Source organism: Anopheles ziemanni (genome assembly GCF_943734765.1).
Source record: "Anopheles ziemanni chromosome X unlocalized genomic scaffold, idAnoZiCoDA_A2_x.2 X_unloc_35, whole genome shotgun sequence".
NCBI lineage: Eukaryota > Metazoa > Arthropoda > Insecta > Diptera > Culicidae > Anopheles > Anopheles ziemanni.
Window position 1 is genome coordinate 273,130 of NW_026689802.1, and position 15,786 is coordinate 288,915.

The window sequence follows — 15,786 nt, forward strand, 5'->3', positions numbered from 1 at the left end:
ATGCTGTATTAAGATGGGAGATGAAGAAGATCAAGATTCATCTCAATGCAGCATCCCATTCATCTCGCAGCATCCTAACATATGTTTTTCTTTAAATTTATGAAAAATCGACTAAGTCCGAGATGCCTTTAAGTAGGGATGCTGTATTGAGATGGGAGATGAAGAAGATCAAGATTCATCTCCATGCAGCATCCCATTCATCTCCCAGAATCCTAACATATGAATTTCTTAGAATTTATGAAAAATCGGCTAAGTCCAAGATGCCTTTAAGCAGGGATGCTGTATTGAGATGGGAGATGAAGAAGATCAAGATTCATCTCCATGCAGCATCCCATTCATCTCCCAGCATCTTAACATATGAATTTCTAAGAATTTATGAAAAATCGACTAAGTCCGAGATGCCTTTAAGAAGGGATGCTGTATTGAGATGGGAGATGTAGGAGATCAAGATTCATCTCCATGCAGCATCCCATTCATCTCCCAGCATCCTAACATATGTTTTTCTTGAAATTTATGAAAAATCGACTAAGTCCGAGTAGCCTTTAAGTAGGGATGCTGTATTAAGATGGGAGATGAAGAAGATCAAGATTCATCTCCATGCAGCATCCCATTCATCTCGCAGCATCCTAACATATGTTTTTCTTAGAATTTATGAAAAATCGACTAAGTCCGAGATGCCTTTAAGTAGGGATGCTGTATTAAGATGGGAGATGAAGAAGATCAAGATTCATCTCCATGCAGCATCCCATTCATCTCCCAGCATCCTAACATATGAATTTCTATGAATTTATGAAAAATCGACTAAGTCCGAGATGCCTTTAAGTAGGGATGCTGTATTAAGAAGGGAAATGAAGTAGATCAAGATTCATCTCCATGCAGCATCCCATTCATCTCGCAGCATCCTAACATATGAATTTCTATGAATTTATGAAAAATCGACTAAGTCCGAGATGCCTTCAAGTAGGGATGCTGTATTAAGATGGGAGATGAAGAAGATCAAGATTCATCTCCATGCAGCATCCCATTCATCTCCCAGCATCCTAACATATGAATTTCTATGAATTTATGAAAAATCGACTAAGTCCGAGATGCCTTTAAGTAGGGATGCTGTATTAAGAAGGGAAATGAAGTAGATCAAGATTCATCTCCATGCAGCATCCCATTCATCTCGCAGCATCCTAACATATGAATTTCTATGAATTTATGAAAAATCGACTAAGTCCGAGATGCCTTCAAGTAGGGATGCTGTATTAAGATGGGAGATGAAGAAGATCAAGATTCATCTCCATGCAGCATCCCATTCATCTCCCAGCATCCTAACATATGAATTTCTATGAATTTATGAAAAATCGACTAAGTCCGAGATGCCTTTAAGTAGGGATGCTGTATTAAGAAGGGAAATGAAGTAGATCAAGATTCATCTCCATGCAGCATCCCATTCATCTCGCAGCATCCTAACATATGAATTTCTATGAATTTATGAAAAATCGACTAAGTCCGAGATGCCTTCAAGTAGGGATGCTGTATTAAGATGGGAGATGAAGAAGATCAAGATTAATCTCCATGCAGCATCCCATTCATCTCGCAGCATCCTAACATATGTTTTTCTTAGAATTTATGAAAAATCGACTAAGTCCGAGATGCATTTAAGTAGGGATGCTGTATTGAGACGGGAGATGTAGGAGATCAATATTCATCTCCATGCAGCATCCCATTCATCTCGCAGCATCCTAACATATGAATTTCTATGAATTTATGAAAAATCGACTAAGTCCGAGATGGCTTTAAGTAGGGATGCTGTATTGAGATGAGAGATGTAGGAGATCAAGATTCATCTCCATGCAGCATCCCATTCATCTCGCAGCATCCTAACATATGAATTTCTATGAATTTATGAAAAATCGACTAGGTCCGAGATGCCTTTAAGTAGGGATGCTGTATTGAGATGGGAGATGTAGGAGATCAAGATTCATCTCCATGCAGCATCCCATTTATCTCCCAGCATCCTAACATATGAATTTCTTAGAATTTATGAAAAATCGACTAAGTCCGAGATGCCTTTAAGTAGGGATGCTGTATTGAGACGGGAGATGTAGGAGATCAATATTCATCTGCATGCAGCATCCCATTCATCTCGCAGCATCCTAACATATGAATTTCTATGAATTTATGAAAAATCGACTAAGTCCGAGATGCCTTCAAGTAGGGATGCTGTATTAAGATGGGAGATGAAGAAGATCAAGATTCATCTCCATGCAGCATCCCATTCATCTCCCAGCATCCTAACATATGAATTTCTATGAATTTATGAAAAATCGACTAAGTCCGAGATGCCTTTAAGTAGGGATGCTGTATTAAGAAGGGAAATGAAGTAGATCAAGATTCATCTCCATGCAGCATCCCATTCATCTCGCAGCATCCTAACATATGAATTTCTATGAATTTATGAAAAATCGACTAAGTCCGAGATGGCTTTAAGTAGGGATGCTGTATTGAGATGAGAGATGTAGGAGATCAAGATTCATCTCCATGCAGCATCCCATTCATCTCGCAGCATCCTAACATATGAATTTCTATGAATTTATGAAAAATCGACTAGGTCCGAGATGCCTTTAAGTAGGGATGCTGTATTAAGAAGGGAAATGAAGAAGATCAAGATTCATCTCCATGCAGCATCCCATTCATCTCCCAGCATCCTAACATATGAATTTCTATGAATTTATGAAAAATCGACTAAGTCCGAGATGCCTTTAAGTAGGGATGCTGTATTAAGAAGGGAAATGAAGTAGATCAAGATTCATCTCCATGCAGCATCCCATTCATCTCGCAGCATCCTAACATATGAATTTCTATGAATTTATGAAAAATCGACTAAGTCCGAGATGGCTTTAAGTAGGGATGCTGTATTGAGATGAGAGATGTAGGAGATCAAGATTCATCTCCATGCAGCATCCCATTCATCTCGCAGCATCCTAACATATGAATTTCTATGAATTTATGAAAAATCGACTAAGTCCGAGATGCCTTCAAGTAGGGATGCTGTATTAAGATGGGAGATGAAGAAGATCAAGATTCATCTCCATGCAGCATCCCATTTATCTCCCAGCATCCTAACATATGAATTTCTATGAATTTATGAAAAATCGACTAAGTCCGAGATGCCTTTAAGTAGGGATGCTGTATTAAGAAGGGAAATGAAGTAGATCAAGATTCATCTCCATGCAGCATCCCATTCATCTCGCAGCATCCTAACATATGAATTTCTTTGAATTTATGAAAAATCGACTAAGTCCGAGATGCCTTCAAGTAGGGATGCTGTATTAAGATGGGAGATGAAGAAGATCAAGATTAATCTCCATGCAGCATCCCATTCATCTCGCAGCATCCTAACATATGTTTTTCTTAGAATTTATGAAAAATCGACTAAGTCCGAGATGCATTTAAGTAGGGATGCTGTATTGAGACGGGAGATGTAGGAGATCAATATTCATCTCCATGCAGCATCCCATTCATCTCGCAGCATCCTAACATATGAATTTCTATGAATTTATGAAAAATCGACTAAGTCCGAGATGGCTTTAAGTAGGGATGCTGTATTGAGATGAGAGATGTAGGAGATCAAGATTCATCTCCATGCAGCATCCCATTCATCTCGCAGCATCCTAACATATGAATTTCTATGAATTTATGAAAAATCGACTAGGTCCGAGATGCCTTTAAGTAGGGATGCTGTATTGAGATGGGAGATGTAGGAGATCAAGATTCATCTCCATGCAGCATCCCATTTATCTCCCAGCATCCTAACATATGAATTTCTTAGAATTTATGAAAAATCGACTAAGTCCGAGATGCCTTTAAGTAGGGATGCTGTATTGAGACGGGAGATGTAGGAGATCAATATTCATCTGCATGCAGCATCCCATTCATCTCGCAGCATCCTAACATATGAATTTCTATGAATTTATGAAAAATCGACTAAGTCCGAGATGCCTTCAAGTAGGGATGCTGTATTAAGATGGGAGATGAAGAAGATCAAGATTCATCTCCATGCAGCATCCCATTCATCTCCCAGCATCCTAACATATGAATTTCTATGAATTTATGAAAAATCGACTAAGTCCGAGATGCCTTTAAGTAGGGATGCTGTATTAAGAAGGGAAATGAAGTAGATCAAGATTCATCTCCATGCAGCATCCCATTCATCTCGCAGCATCCTAACATATGAATTTCTATGAATTTATGAAAAATCGACTAAGTCCGAGATGGCTTTAAGTAGGGATGCTGTATTGAGATGAGAGATGTAGGAGATCAAGATTCATCTCCATGCAGCATCCCATTCATCTCGCAGCATCCTAACATATGAATTTCTATTAATTTATGAAAAATCGACTAAGTCCGAGATGCCTTTAAGTAGGGATGCTGTATTGAGACGGGAGATGTAGGAGATCAATATTCATCTGCATGCAGCATCCCATTCATCTCGCAGCATCCTAACATATGAATTTCTATGAGTTTATGAAAAATCGACTAAGTCCGAGATGCCTTCAAGTAGGGATGCTGTATTGAGATGGGAGATGTAGGAGATCAAGATTCATCTCCATGCAGCATCCCATTCATCTCGCAGCATCCTAACATATGTTTTTCTTAGAATTTATGAAAAATCGACTAAGTCCGAGATGCATTTAAGTAGGGATGCTGTATTAAGATGGGAGATGAAGAAGATCAAGATTCATCTCCATGCAGCATCCCATTCATCTCGCAGCATCCTAACATATGTTTTTCTTAGAATTTATGAAAAATCGACTAAGTCCGAGATGCATTTAAGTAGGGATGCTGTATTAAGAAGGGAAATGAAGTAGATCAAGATTCATCTCCATGCAGCATCCCATTCATCTCGCAGCATCCTAACATATGAATTTCTATGAATTTATGAAAAATCGACTAAGTCCGAGATGGCTTTAAGTAGGGATGCTGTATTGAGATGAGAGATTTAGGAGATCAAGATTCATCTCCATGCAGCATCCCATTCATCTCGCAGCATCCTAACATATGAATTTCTATGAATTTATGAAAAATCGACTAGGTCCGAGATGCCTTTAAGTAGGGATGCTGTATTGAGATGGGAGATGTAGGAGATCAAGATTCATCTCCATGCAGCATCCCATTTATCTCGCAGCATCCTAACATATGAATTTCTATGAATTTATGAAAAATCGACTAAGTCCGAGATGCATTTAAGTAGGAATGCTGTATTAAGATGGGAGATGAAGTAGATCAAGATTCATCTCCATGCAGCATCCCATTCATCTCGCAGCATCCTAACATATGAATTTCTATGAATTTATGAAAAATCGACTAAGTCCGAGATGCCTTTAAGTAGGGATGCTGTATTGAGATGAGAGATGTAGGAGATCAAGATTCATCTCCATGCAGCATCCCATTCATCTCGCAGCATCCTAACATATGAATTTCTATGAATTTATGAAAAATCGACTAAGTCCGAGATGCCTTTAAGTAGGGATGCTGTATTGAGATGGGAGATGTAGGAGATCAAGATTCATCTCCATGCAGCATCCCATTTATCTCCCAGCATCCTAACATATGAATTTCTTAGAATTTATGAAAAATCGAATAAGTCCGAGAAGCCTTTAAGTAGGGATGCTGTATTAAGATGGGAGATGTAGGAGATCAAGATTCATCTCCATGCAGCATCCCATTCATCTCGCAGCATCCTAACATATGTTTTTCTTAGAATTTATGAAAAATCGACTAAGTCCGAGATGCCTTTAAGTAGGGATGCTGTATTAAGATGGGAGATGAAGAAGACCAAGATTCATCTCCATGCAGCATCCCATTCATCTCCCAGCATCCTAACATATGAATTTCTTAGAATTTATGAAAAATCGACTAAGTCCGAGATGGCTTTAAGTAGGGATGCTGTATTAAGATGGGAGATGTAGGAGATCAAGATGCATCTCCATGCAGCATCCCATTCATCTCCCAGCATCCTAACATATGAATTTCTTAGAATTTATGAAAAATCGACTAAGTCCGAGATGCCTTTAAGTAGGGATGCTGTATTAAGATAAGAGATGAAGAAGATCAAGATTCATCTCCATGCAGCATCTCATTCATCTCCCAGCATCCTAACATATGAATTTCTATGAATTTATGAAAAATCGACTAAGTCCGAGATGCCTTTAAGTAGGGATGCTGTATTGAGATGGGAGATGTAGGAGATCAAGATTTATCTCCATGCAGCATCCCATTCATCTCCCAGCATCCTAACATATGAATTTCTTAGAATTTATGAAAAATCGACTTAGTCCGAGATGCCTTTAAGTAGGGATGCTGTATTAAGATGGGAGATGAAGAAGATCAAGATTCATCTCCATGCAGCATCCCATTCATCTCCCAGCATCCTAACATATGAATTTCTATGAATTTATGAAAAATCGACTAAGTCCGAGATGCCTTTAAGTAGGGATGCTGTATTGAGATGAGAGATGTAGGAGATCAAGATTCATCTCCATGCAGCATCCCATTCATCTCGCAGCATCCTAACATATGAATTTCTTAGAATTTATGAAAAATCGACTAAGTCCGAGATGCCTTTAAGTAGGGATGCTGTATTAAGATGGGAGATGTAGGAGATCCAGATTCATCTCCATGCAGCATCCCATTCATCTCCCAGCATCCTAACATATGAATTTCTATGAATTTATGAAAAACCGACTAAGTCCGAGATGGCTTTAAGTAGGGATGCTGTATTGAGATGGGAGATGTAGGAGATCAAGATTCATCTCCATGCAGCATCCCATTCATCTCGCAGCATCCTAACATATGAATTACTATGAATTTATGAAAAATCGACTAAGTCCGAGATGGCTTTAAGTAGGGATGCTGTATTGAGATGAGAGATGTAGGAGATCAAGATTCATCTCCATGCAGCATCCCATTCATCTCGCAGCATCCTAACATATGAATTTCTATGAATTTATGAAAAATCGACTAAGTCCGAGATGCCTTTAAGTAGGGATGCTGTATTGAGACGGGAGATGTAGGAGATCAATATTCATCTGCATGCAGCATCCCATTCATCTCGCAGCATCCTAACATATGAATTTCTATGAATTTATGAAAAATCGACTAAGTCCGAGATGCCTTCAAGTAGGGATGCTGTATTGAGATGGGAGATGTAGGAGATCAAGATTCATCTCCATGCAGCATCCCATTCATCTCGCAGCATCCTAACATATGAATTTCTTAGAATTTATGAAAAATCGACTAAGTCCGAGATGCCTTTAAGTAGGGATGCTGTATTAAGATGGGAGATGAAGAAGATCAAGATTCATCTCCATGCAGCATCCCATTCATCTCGCAGCATCCTAACATATGTTTTTCTTAGAATTTATGAAAAATCGACTAAGTCCGAGATGGCTTTAAGTAGGGATGCTGTATTGAGATGAGAGATGTAGGAGATCAAGATTCATCTCCATGCAGCATCCCATTCATCTCGCAGCATCCTAACATATGAATTTCTATGAATTTATGAAAAATCGACTAAGTCCGAGATGCCTTTAAGTAGGGATGCTGTATTAAGATGGGAGATGTAGAAGATCAAGATTCATCTCCATGCAGCATCCCATTCATCTCCCAGCATCCTAACATATGAATTTCTTAGAATTTATGAAAAATCGACTAAGTCCGAGATGCCTTTAAGTAGGGATGCTGTATTGAGATGAGAGATGTAGGAGATCAAGATTTATCTCCATGCAGCATCCCATTCATCTCGCAGCATCCTTACATATGAATTTCTATGAATTTATGAAAATTCGACTAAGTCCGAGATGGCTTTAAGTAGGGATGCTGTATTGAGATGGGAGATGTAGGAGATCAAAATTCATCTCCATGCAGCATCCCATTCATCTCCCAGCATCCTAACATATGAATTTCTTAGAATTTATGAAAAATCGACTAAGTCCGAGATGCCTTTAAGTAGGGATGCTGTATTAAGATGGGAGATGAAGAAGATCAAGATTCATCTCCATGCAGCATCCCATTCATCTCGTAGCATCCTAACATATGAATTTCTATGAATTTATGAAAAATCGACTAAGTCCGAGATGCCTTTAAGTAGGGATGCTGTATTGAGATGAGAGATGTAGGAGATCAAGATTCATCTCCATGCAGCATCCCATTCATCTCGCAGCATCCTTACATATGAATTTCTATGAATTTATGAAAAATCGACTAAGTCCGAGATGGCTTTAAGTAGGGATGCTGTATTGAGATGAGAGATGAAGGAGATCAAGATTCATCTCCATGCAGCATCCCATTCATCTCGCAGCATCCTAACATATGAATTTCTATGAATTTATGAAAAATCGACTAAGTCCGAGATGCCTTTAAGTAGGGATGCTGTATTGAGATGGGAGATGTAGGAGATCAAAATTCATCTCCATGCAGCATCCCATTCATCTCCCAGCATCCTAACATATGAATTTCTTAGAATTTATGAAAAATCGACTAAGTCCGAGATGCCTTTAAGTAGGGATGCTGTATTAAGATGGGAGATGAAGAAGATCAAGATTCATCTCCATGCAGCATCCCATTCATCTCGCAGCATCCTAACATATGAATTTCTATGAATTTATGAAAATTCGACTAAGTCCGAGATGGCTTTAAGTAGGGATGCTGTATTGAGATGGGAGATGTAGGAGATCAAAATTCATCTCCATGCAGCATCCCATTCATCTCCCAGCATCCTAACATATGAATTTCTTAGAATTTATGAAAAATCGACTAAGTCCGAGATGCCTTTAAGTAGGGATGCTGTATTAAGATGGGAGATGAAGAAGATCAAGATTCATCTCCATGCAGCATCCCATTCATCTCGCAGCATCCTAACATATGAATTTCTATGAATTTATGAAAAATCGACTAAGTCCGAGATGCCTTTAAGTAGGGATGCTGTATTGAGACGGGAGATGTAGGAGATCAATATTCATCTGCATGCAGCATAACATTCATCTCGCAGCATCCTAACATATGAATTTCTATGAATTTATGAAAAATCGACTAAGTCCGAGATGCCTTCAAGTAGGGATGCTGTATTAAGATGGGAGATGAAGAAGATCAAGATTCATCTCCATGCAGCATCCCATTCATCTCGCAGCATCCTAACATATGAATTTCTATGAATTTATGAAAAATCGACTAAGTCCGAGATGGCTTTAAGTAGGGATGCTGTATTGAGATGAGAGATGTAGGAGATCAAGATTCATCTCCATGCAGCATCCCATTCATCTCGCAGCATCCTAACATATGAATTTCTATTAATTTATGAAAAATCGACTAAGTCCGAGATGCCTTTAAGTAGGGATGCTGTATTGAGACGGGAGATGTAGGAGATCAATATTCATCTGCATGCAGCATCCCATTCATCTCGCAGCATCCTAACATATGAATTTCTATGAGTTTATGAAAAATCGACTAAGTCCGAGATGCCTTCAAGTAGGGATGCTGTATTGAGATGGGAGATGTAGGAGATCAAGATTCATCTCCATGCAGCATCCCATTCATCTCGCAGCATCCTAACATATGTTTTTCTTAGAATTTATGAAAAATCGACTAAGTCCGAGATGCATTTAAGTAGGGATGCTGTATTAAGATGGGAGATGGAGAAGATCAAGATTCATCTCCATGCAGCATCCCATTCATCTCGCAGCATCCTAACATATGTTTTTCTTAGAATTTATGAAAAATCGACTAAGTCCGAGATGCATTTAAGTAGGGATGCTGTATTAAGAAGGGAAATGAAGTAGATCAAGATTCATCTCCATGCAGCATCCCATTCATCTCGCAGCATCCTAACATATGAATTTCTATGAATTTATGAAAAATCGACTAAGTCCGAGATGGCTTTAAGTAGGGATGCTGTATTGAGATGAGAGATTTAGGAGATCAAGATTCATCTCCATGCAGCATCCCATTCATCTCGCAGCATCCTAACATATGAATTTCTATGAATTTATGAAAAATCGACTAGGTCCGAGATGCCTTTAAGTAGGGATGCTGTATTGAGATGGGAGATGTAGGAGATCAAGATTCATCTCCATGCAGCATCCCATTTATCTCGCAGCATCCTAACATATGAATTTCTATGAATTTATGAAAAATCGACTAAGTCCGAGATGCATTTAAGTAGGAATGCTGTATTAAGATGGGAGATGAAGTAGATCAAGATTCATCTCCATGCAGCATCCCATTCATCTCGCAGCATCCTAACATATGAATTTCTATGAATTTATGAAAAATCGACTAAGTCCGAGATGCCTTTAAGTAGGGATGCTGTATTGAGATGAGAGATGTAGGAGATCAAGATTCATCTCCATGCAGCATCCCATTCATCTCGCAGCATCCTAACATATGAATTTCTATGAATTTATGAAAAATCGACTAAGTCCGAGATGCCTTTAAGTAGGGATGCTGTATTGAGATGGGAGATGTAGGAGATCAAGATTCATCTCCATGCAGCATCCCATTTATCTCCCAGCATCCTAACATATGAATTTCTTAGAATTTATGAAAAATCGAATAAGTCCGAGAAGCCTTTAAGTAGGGATGCTGTATTAAGATGGGAGATGTAGGAGATCAAGATTCATCTCCATGCAGCATCCCATTCATCTCGCAGCATCCTAACATATGTTTTTCTTAGAATTTATGAAAAATCGACTAAGTCCGAGATGCCTTTAAGTAGGGATGCTGTATTAAGATGGGAGATGAAGAAGACCAAGATTCATCTCCATGCAGCATCCCATTCATCTCCCAGCATCCTAACATATGAATTTCTTAGAATTTATGAAAAATCGACTAAGTCCGAGATGGCTTTAAGTAGGGATGCTGTATTAAGATGGGAGATGTAGGAGATCAAGATGCATCTCCATGCAGCATCCCATTCATCTCCCAGCATCCTAACATATGAATTTCTTAGAATTTATGAAAAATCGACTAAGTCCGAGATGCCTTTAAGTAGGGATGCTGTATTAAGATGGGAGATGAAGAAGATCAAGATTCATCTCCATGCAGCATCTCATTCATCTCCCAGCATCCTAACATATGAATTTCTATGAATTTATGAAAAATCGACTAAGTCCGAGATGCCTTTAAGTAGGGATGCTGTATTGAGATGGGAGATGTAGGAGATCAAGATTTATCTCCATGCAGCATCCCATTCATCTCCCAGCATCCTAACATATGAATTTCTTAGAATTTATGAAAAATCGACTTAGTCCGAGATGCCTTTAAGTAGGGATGCTGTATTAAGATGGGAGATGAAGAAGATCAAGATTCATCTCCATGCAGCATCCCATTCATCTCCCAGCATCCTAACATATGAATTTCTATGAATTTATGAAAAATCGACTAAGTCCGAGATGCCTTTAAGTAGGGATGCTGTATTGAGATGAGAGATGTAGGAGATCAAGATTCATCTCCATGCAGCATCCCATTCATCTCGCAGCATCCTAACATATGAATTTCTTAGAATTTATGAAAAATCGACTAAGTCCGAGATGCCTTTAAGTAGGGATGCTGTATTAAGATGGGAGATGTAGGAGATCCAGATTCATCTCCATGCAGCATCCCATTCATCTCCCAGCATCCTAACATATGAATTTCTATGAATTTATGAAAAACCGACTAAGTCCGAGATGGCTTTAAGTAGGGATGCTGTATTGAGATGGGAGATGTAGGAGATCAAGATTCATCTCCATGCAGCATCCCATTCATCTCGCAGCATCCTAACATATGAATTACTATGAATTTATGAAAAATCGACTAAGTCCGAGATGGCTTTAAGTAGGGATGCTGTATTGAGATGAGAGATGTAGGAGATCAAGATTCATCTCCATGCAGCATCCCATTCATCTCGCAGCATCCTAACATATGAATTTCTATGAATTTATGAAAAATCGACTAAGTCCGAGATGCCTTTAAGTAGGGATGCTGTATTGAGACGGGAGATGTAGGAGATCAATATTCATCTGCATGCAGCATCCCATTCATCTCGCAGCATCCTAACATATGAATTTCTATGAATTTATGAAAAATCGACTAAGTCCGAGATGCCTTCAAGTAGGGATGCTGTATTGAGATGGGAGATGTAGGAGATCAAGATTCATCTCCATGCAGCATCCCATTCATCTCGCAGCATCCTAACATATGAATTTCTTAGAATTTATGAAAAATCGACTAAGTCCGAGATGCCTTTAAGTAGGGATGCTGTATTAAGATGGGAGATGAAGAAGATCAAGATTCATCTCCATGCAGCATCCCATTCATCTCGCAGCATCCTAACATATGTTTTTCTTAGAATTTATGAAAAATCGACTAAGTCCGAGATGGCTTTAAGTAGGGATGCTGTATTGAGATGAGAGATGTAGGAGATCAAGATTCATCTCCATGCAGCATCCCATTCATCTCGCAGCATCCTAACATATGAATTTCTATGAATTTATGAAAAATCGACTAAGTCCGAGATGCCTTTAAGTAGGGATGCTGTATTAAGATGGGAGATGTAGAAGATCAAGATTCATCTCCATGCAGCATCCCATTCATCTCCCAGCATCCTAACATATGAATTTCTTAGAATTTATGAAAAATCGACTAAGTCCGAGATGCCTTTAAGTAGGGATGCTGTATTGAGATGAGAGATGTAGGAGATCAAGATTCATCTCCATGCAGCATCCCATTCATCTCGCAGCATCCTTACATATGAATTTCTATGAATTTATGAAAATTCGACTAAGTCCGAGATGGCTTTAAGTAGGGATGCTGTATTGAGATGGGAGATGTAGGAGATCAAAATTCATCTCCATGCAGCATCCCATTCATCTCCCAGCATCCTAACATATGAATTTCTTAGAATTTATGAAAAATCGACTAAGTCCGAGATGCCTTTAAGTAGGGATGCTGTATTAAGATGGGAGATGAAGAAGATCAAGATTCATCTCCATGCAGCATCCCATTCATCTCGTAGCATCCTAACATATGAATTTCTATGAATTTATGAAAAATCGACTAAGTCCGAGATGCCTTTAAGTAGGGATGCTGTATTGAGATGAGAGATGTAGGAGATCAAGATTCATCTCCATGCAGCATCCCATTCATCTCGCAGCATCCTTACATATGAATTTCTATGAATTTATGAAAAATCGACTAAGTCCGAGATGGCTTTAAGTAGGGATGCTGTATTGAGATGAGAGATGAAGGAGATCAAGATTCATCTCCATGCAGCATCCCATTCATCTCGCAGCATCCTAACATATGAATTTCTATGAATTTATGAAAAATCGACTAAGTCCGAGATGCCTTTAAGTAGGGATGCTGTATTGAGATGGGAGATGTAGGAGATCAAAATTCATCTCCATGCAGCATCCCATTCATCTCCCAGCATCCTAACATATGAATTTCTTAGAATTTATGAAAAATCGACTAAGTCCGAGATGCCTTTAAGTAGGGATGCTGTATTAAGATGGGAGATGAAGAAGATCAAGATTCATCTCCATGCAGCATCCCATTCATCTCGCAGCATCCTAACATATGTTTTTCTTAGAATTTATGAAAAATCGACTAAGTCCGAGATGCCTTTAAGTAGGGATGCTGTATTGAGATGGGAGATGTAGGAGATCAAGATTCATCTCCATGCAGCATCCCATCCATCTCGCAGCATCCTAACATATGTTTTTCTTAGAATTTATGAAAAATCGACTAAGTCCGAGATGCCTTTAAATAGGGATGCTGTATTGAGATGGGAGATGTAGGAGATCAAGATTCATCTCCATGCAGCATCCCATTCATCTCGCAGCATCCTAACATATGTTTTTCTTAGAATTTATAAAAAATCGACTAAGTCCGAGATGCCTTACAGTAGGGATGCTGTATTAAGATGGGAGATGAAGAAGATCAAGATTCATCGCCATGCAGCATCCCATTCATCTCGCAGCATCCTAACATGTGAATATCTTAGAATTTATGAAAAATCGACTAAGTCCGAGATGCCTTTAAGTAGGGATGCTGTATTAAGATGGGAGATGAAGAAGATCAAGATTCATCTCAATGCAGCATCCCATTCATCTCCCAGCATCCTAACATATGTTTTTCTTAGAATTTATGAAAAATCGACTAAGTCCGAGATGCCTTTAAGTAGGGATGCTGTATTGAGATGGGAGATGTAGGAGATCAAGATTCATCTCCATGCAGCATCGAATTCATCGCGCAACATCCTAACATATGAATTTCTATGAATTTATGAAAAATCGACTCAGTCCGAGATGCCTTTAAGTAGGGATGCTGTATTAAGATGGGAGATGAAGAAGATCAAGATTCATCTCCATGCAGCATCCCATTCATCTCGCAGCATCCTAACATATGAATTTCTATGAATTTATGAAAAATCGACTAAGTTCGAGATGGCTTTAAGTAGGGATGCTGTATTGAGATGGGAGATGTAGGAGATCAAGATTCATCTCCATGCAGCATCCCATGCATCTCCCAGCATCCTAACATATGAATTTCTTAGAATTTATGAAAAATCGACTAAGTCCGAGATGCCTTTAAGTAGGGATGCTGTATTGAGATGGGAGATGTAGGAGATCAAGATTCATCTCCATGCAACATCCCATTCATCTCGCAGCATCCTAACATATGAATTTCTTAGAATTTATGAAAAATCGACTAAGTCCGAGATGGCTTTAAGTAGGGATGCTGTATTGAGATATGAGATGTAGGAGATCAAGATTCATCTCCATGCAGCATCCCATGCATCTCCCAGCATCCTAACATATGAATTTCTTAGAATTTATGAAAAATCGACTAAGTCCGAGATGCCTTTAAGTAAGGAAGCTGTATTGAGACGGGAGATGAAGAAGATCAAGATTCATCTCCATGCAGCATCCCATGCATCTCCCAGCATCCTAACATATGAATTTCTTAGAATTTATGAAAAATCGACTAAGTCCGAGATGGCTTTAAGTAGGGATGCTGTATTGAGATGGGAGATGTAGGAGATCAATATTCATCTCCATGCAGCATCCCATTCATCTCCCAGCATCCTAACATATGTTTTTCTTAGAATTTATGAAAAATCGACTAAGTCCGAGATGCCTTTAAAAAGGGATTCTGTATTGAGATGGGAGATGAAAGAGATCAAGATTCATCACCATGCAGCATCCCGTTCATCTCGCAGCATCCTAACATATCAATTTCTATGAATTTATGAAAAATCGACTCAGTCCGAGATGCCTTTAAGTAGGGATGCTGTATTGAGATGGGAGATGTAGGAGATCAAGATTCATCTCCATGCAACATCCCATTCATCTCGCAGCATCCTAACATATGAATTTATATGAATTTATGAAAAATCGACTAAGTCCGAGATGGCTTTAAGTAGGGATGCTGTATTGAGATGGGAGATGTAGGAGATCAAGATTCATCTCCATGCAGCATCCCATTCATCTCGCAGCATCCTAACATATGAATTTCTATGAATTTATGAAAAATCGACTAAGTCCGAGATGCCTTTAAAAAGGGATTCTGTATTGAGATGGGAGATGAAAGAGATCAAGATTCATCACCATGCAGCATCCCGTTCATCTCGCAGCATCCTAACATATCAATTTCTATGAATTTATGAAAAATCGACTAAGTCCGAGATGGCTTTAAGTAGGGATGCTGTATTGAGATGGGAGATGAAGAAGATCAAGATTTATCTCCATGCAGCAT